The following is a 6,000-nucleotide window of genomic DNA, read 5'->3' on the forward strand; positions in this document are numbered from 1 at the left end:
AGTGTTATTTCTTTCCATGTATCTATATTTTAATTTTCTGATTACTCGAGTAAACAATCACGGAAATATTGCTAGACGGGTCTGGCTTCATTTTCTGAATTGATCTCCTGCTGGTTGAGTGTGTGTTCCTTGCAGTGGTGTGCGCTAAGACTCAATCCTGAGGATCTCCTCTCTCAGCAGTTGGGGTTGCACGGAGTCATTGTGTTTGCTAATTCCCTTGTATATTTTCTACCTGGAATCCTGCACCTGACTCTGTACTTTACTTGCTGGACCCTGCAGGTGCTCCTACTACTTCTGACATGCTATTGTGCTCATTTGTTTCCATGTTTTCCCCCTTCAACAAACTGTGAAGCCCCTGGGGGGCAGGAGCCTCATATCTTATTTATGTATAGCCATAGTGTATACTTTAGGGCTTGACACATTGTTGGCCAGGGGGTAGGAATAGCCACCTGACTTCTAGCCACCTGCCTTATCCGGCCAGCACAGAGTTAATAAATGAATTCCTTTAGGTGGGCAGTTTGTGGGAGTCTCTGTTTCTTTGTTTGTGGCCAGTCACACATTTATTTTACCAGCCTGGCCCCTATAGGCATGCTAGTCTGTGGCCCTCATCGTAGCTACTCAATATATGTTGTAGTTATGTGGGTGAATGTGTCAATGAATGCCCGTCTAATTGCACAGAAAATTATTATTCCAATATTCCAGTCCTGAAAATTCTTTCAGTGTCATCTCAGATTTACAACAGTAAAGGTAGAAAAATATAACTTTGTTATACAATGTACAAAAAAGCACTGCAGAGGTAGACCTCTCTGAGCATTCTAGTAGTCAAATTAGGAAAACCAGTTCACTTGTGCTCTCTACAGAATTCAGGGGATGCCAACAAACCAATCATGTGGAAAAGCCTAGGTTTGCATACCCGTCATGACCGACAACTTCTACCTTGGATCATCTTAAAACAAGCCCCAGGATTTTAAGAACAATAACCCTGGCCAACATTCCAAGTGCAATTTCAACAACACATTTCTCAAGACTGATTCCAAGATGCTCCAAACTAGGGCCAATGGCAGCACGCAAGAGAACAATCCAACGAAGTGATTCCGTGTGGGGCCACGGCAGTGCTGTACCGTATGGAATGCTCTCTTGGGCTGGTTTAATCTGGGGGGAAAGCTTAAGCAACAAGCTCATTGGATGGAATTCACATCAGCAGACATCAAAATACCGATGATGACGAAGTATTCTTGAGAAAGGTAAAGCTTCACCTAAAAAAGTAAATTTGGGTCTGCTTTAATTAACTGATAAATGGGGGACTGAGGCTCTAAGATTTACCCTACCATTTCTCCAACAATTTTAACTTTTTAAAAGCAACTCTTACCAGATGTTCATTTTGTCCATAAAAATTCTCACCCTTGAAAACTATAATATTTATGAAAATGTAACTTTGAGCAACTTACTACCTGGGAACATATCCAGCTAATTAGCTTGTGTTAAATACATGTGTGGGTATTTGAAATAATGTTACATAGGCTTATTATTAATAAGACAGTTAAATGTTGGTTTTGGTTTCCAAAGAAAGATTTTATAATAGGTCTTCCTTCTGAGCTATTAGAATGTAGACTCCTTTTCTGTTGGGGCCACTCCCTTGTTCAAGGAACTGAAACCCCACCAACCACTGTCTTTTTTTTCTTTGTTTTTTTTTTCTTTTCTTACCAACTGCAGGAAAACATGTAGTTAGTTAAGTGGCAGGGCTAGGAGTAGGTCACTAAGTGTGGTCTCTCTACACAAGCCACTATAAAAAGGGGATATGTTTTCTGTAAACTATCATGACAATTATATGATAGGAAGAAACCGAACTGAGCAAATTAATAACAAAGATGATTTGCACGAACAGTAAAAGGAATGCCATTTTCTCAAGGCCATGCAGCAAAGTGCATATGCTTCCTTATGGCACACACTAAACATCGGCCACTTGGATGGTGGATTAAATTTTACCTTAACCATGATGTGGATTTCACCTCCTGGAAGGTCTAGATCTATATATTTACATCTCAATTGTTTTCCCACTTCAGTTTTTTTTTTTGGCCCAGAAATTAAAAGAAGCACCAATGAAGGAAAATGTGAGGGATGCTCATTGTCAAGTTTTTATGTCACCGTTAGCAGATCTCACAAACTTTTCCTTGGGCATTCAAGGGGTTCGTACCCCCAGGATGAGCTTTGAGTCCTCCAAACAGAGCTGGACTGGACTGACCACGTGACCAGCTCTGGAGGGAGGGCACAAGGAGTCCTGTTGTGATTCCCTAGGAGCAGAGAAGAGTTGGAGCTTTTGATCCTCTGCATTTACAGACAGCGAAAACTCCTTTAACTCCATGGGCCGAGATCCCAGGTGACTGTAGCCACTGAACTTGTCCTATTTAAATTACTCTTGCTCGTTCAGACAGACACAGCGACATTGCTAACATACCTCCACCGCAGTGCTTCTGAAATACGCCTTTCAACATGGAAAAGAACCGGTGAAATTATTACATCGCCCTGCAACCCAGCATATGCTGTCCAGCATCTAAGAGCGATTGTATCTGGTAGGACTCTAATCTAAATGTGGGCAGTGAGAAATCCCCACCTCGAAGATCATATTCACAACGGAGTTGTTTCTTCAGAGGCTACACATTTTGATGTTCATGTGGATTAAGAAGGCAAGACCGAGAAGAGCGGAGATTTTCAAGTATGTTTTCCTACTGGGAATTACAAAATCCATCCCCTCATGACATGGGAAAAGTATTTAAAACACCGATGAAAGTAGATGGCAATTCATACATTGTTTTCTTTACTAATAATCCAGTTGGTCTCTTTGAACGGGTTGCTGTATGAGTTTGCTAGGACTGCCATAACAAAGTACCACAGACTGGGGGCTAAACAACAGAAATGTATTTTCCTACAGTTCTGGAGCCTGGAAATCCAAGATCAAGGTAGAGGTAGCTTTGGTTTCTTCTGGGGCTTTGCTCCTTGGCGTACAAATGGCTGCCTTCTTTCTCTGTGTATATGTCCCTGGTGTCCCTTTGTGGTCCAAATTTCCTTTTCGTATTGGGACATCAGTCAGATTGGATTAGGCTCACCCTAATTGCCTCCTTTTAGCTTAATCACTCTTTAAAAGGCCCTATCTTCAAATACATTCACATTCTGAGTTACCTGGGGTTAGCACATCAACATAAATTTTGGAGGAACGCAGTTTATCCCATAACAGTTGCATATGGCGTACGAATTTCAAGTGTGAAATAGTTCTTTAAATGAAAGATGGTTTAATCAGAGGGAAATACTGCTTACTATTTACACAGATAGAGCTAGAGTTCGGTTGAAGGCGATGGAGTTTTCATTTGTTCTTAAACCATCTTGCGTCTTAGTCTTTATTTGGACAAGAGAAAAGTTGGGGCCACTTGTGGAGGATTTAAGTGGGGATTTGAATTACCTGGTGGGGATACAGCCATCTTTATTATTATATCACATTAGTCCCCATGAAGAAATCAGAAATAGGCTGGCTGCGTATTGAAATCTTACAATGTGGTAAAGAGCAGCATTTTGGAATTGTACGGTAGGGGCGATTTACTATCAAGTAATCTTATTTTTGCTCTTGCCCAGTATAAAACCAAAGGATGTTTTAAAAAGAAAGAAAAAGTTAGTGAAAGGCAGTTCTGAAAGGCTGTTGTAACCCTATACACGCAGGATGACCCAGAGCCGACATCTCCATGTGTGACATTGAGGGTCACAGGCTCACCCCAAGGATTAAGTGTCCCCAGCTGCAAAAGTGCTGGCTGAAGGCAAAGTAGACGTGGAGGGGGCTCTGGCGTAGGGAAGCCGTTGATGTTACCCACAGCGGAGACCTGCCACAGAGAAGAGAACTAAAGCCATTACCCAGAGTTTCCTGCCTTATTGTATCATGTCAGTGTTTTAACATCCTTTTAAATCTCTTTCCACCAAGTTTACACATGCATTAGTGTTGTCTGACTTTGTCACTGCTTTGTGGTTTGCAAAATACCAGAACAAGCTTGCTAGAGAATGCAAACCAAAGGAAAGGGTGTCAGTCGGGGGTCTTGGGGCTGGAGCTTGGATAGAGTGGAGAGATTTTAATGGCTTGCTCTGGGAAGTAGAGTGTTTTCGGCAGTACGAAGGCAGACTGTTTTTATGTGAGGCAGAAGACTTTTGCATCATATATGTTGTTTTGCTTTTGGATTTGAAATGCAGGTCTGGGAATTGGCGAGGTGGGAAGTGGTAGACAAGTGTCTCTTGTTTTGGCTGCTTTTGACTGTATGAGGCTTTTGGTTCATTTGTTTAATTTTGTTTTTGTAAGAGCCTTATTTTTGGAAAGAATGTCTGCCCTGGGTATCTGGTGGGACATCAAGTATGTCTCAGAAAGCGGAATAGTCAGGTGCTCTTAGAAGTCATGGCGGGGGGAGAGTGTGCAGATAATGGAGGGTTAGCTAAGAAGACACTTGGCACCGGACTTTTGAATCTTGGGAGGACAGTTGGGGATTTCAGAGCTTTGAGGTGACAGTAGAGGAGACCAGATGACACCTGTGTCCTTGGTACGTGTCTAGTACCAGTGATGGGGCCTAACCCAAGCTCATGCTGTGCTTGGAGCTCACCTGTCTTTTTTACGCCCAGTCTCCCTTGGTTCAGCCCTGCCGAGTCTGGTTATCTGGCCTTCGTATGCAGTTTGGGAGTTGCCCCAAAGCCTTCCAAATGAATTCCTTTCTACTTGAGCTAGCAAAGTTCTTTTGCTGTGGCTTGTGGCCATACATTCCAGCAAATAACCTTTCTTTCTACACTCATCCTTCCACCGTTCCCGCCTCGATTTCCAAACTTGATTCTCTCATCTGAGCCTGGAAATCTTTCCCTTCCTGCCTTTTCAGGAATTTTCTCACTTTGGATGTCCTCCTTCCCATACCTTTCTGGCAGCAAAGATACACTAACCAACACCTCCCCACCAGCCCCTTCCTCTGACTTCTGCTGCAGGGCGCTCTTTTGACTCACCCTTGGCCCCTTTGGCTTCATTTCTCTGTCTTGGTTACTTCCTCCTCCCTGTTTACACCCCTGCCAGGGCCTCTTCTTCCTCGTTCATAAGCTTTCTTATTCATTAATCTCTGTAACACCTAAGACACCTGCTGCAAGTGTGAGGATTTTGGCTTAACTGCCGCTGTGCCCCAAGGATCGGTCCAGGCCTTGCTGCTCTTGTCTCTCTTCAAACACTATGTAAAAGTACCCATGCAGTCTCCCCAGGATGCCTCTTCATCCCAGGACCCAATCTCTCTCCTGTGTGTTTCGACATAGGTACCTTCCTTTCTACAAACATTGCTTGTTTCATTGTTACCCCCATCCCTCCAGACTGAAACCTTAGAAAATCCTCTGATCCTTTGCTGTCTAATACCCACCAAGTTCCATCCTCAACCTGTCGTAATTCTGCTCCTTCCTTTCCATCCCTCTAGTACTTCCTGCATTCAGATGATCTTCACCTGATATCAGGGTCATTTCAGAGATAATTTTCTTTCTTCTAATGACCTTTGCTCTCATCTTTCTCATACACATCCAGTAAAGATTAGTGATCAAAAATATAATGAGCATAATATGAATATTTAAAATTTGGTCCTCCTTCGGCTTGAGGTAAACATTGTCCTTTTTCAAGTTCTTATCATGTTGTTTTCAGCATGAATTACTTTAGTGAGATGCTGACCACTGAGCATCCAATGTGAATTGATTGTCTGTCTGATACGATTGACAAGGTGTAGTAGAGGGATTTTTTGGAAGATAAGGAGGTCAACATTTTGTACTATAAAGGACTTTGTCTTAGAGTCAATGACTAAGATATTCTCTTTATAATTATAAAGCAATTAGATTTTAGAACTGGGTAGAACCTTTAAAAATTATTTAGATCAACTCCTTCAACCAAAATGTAGAGAGGTGAAGTCATTGGTTGGAGACAGAGCTCAAGTCTAATTCCCCACCACTCAAATCCCAAAT

Source organism: Halichoerus grypus, unplaced genomic scaffold (assembly GCF_964656455.1).
Source record: "Halichoerus grypus unplaced genomic scaffold, mHalGry1.hap1.1 HAP1_SCAFFOLD_95, whole genome shotgun sequence".
NCBI classification, from domain to species: Eukaryota; Metazoa; Chordata; class Mammalia; order Carnivora; family Phocidae; genus Halichoerus; species Halichoerus grypus.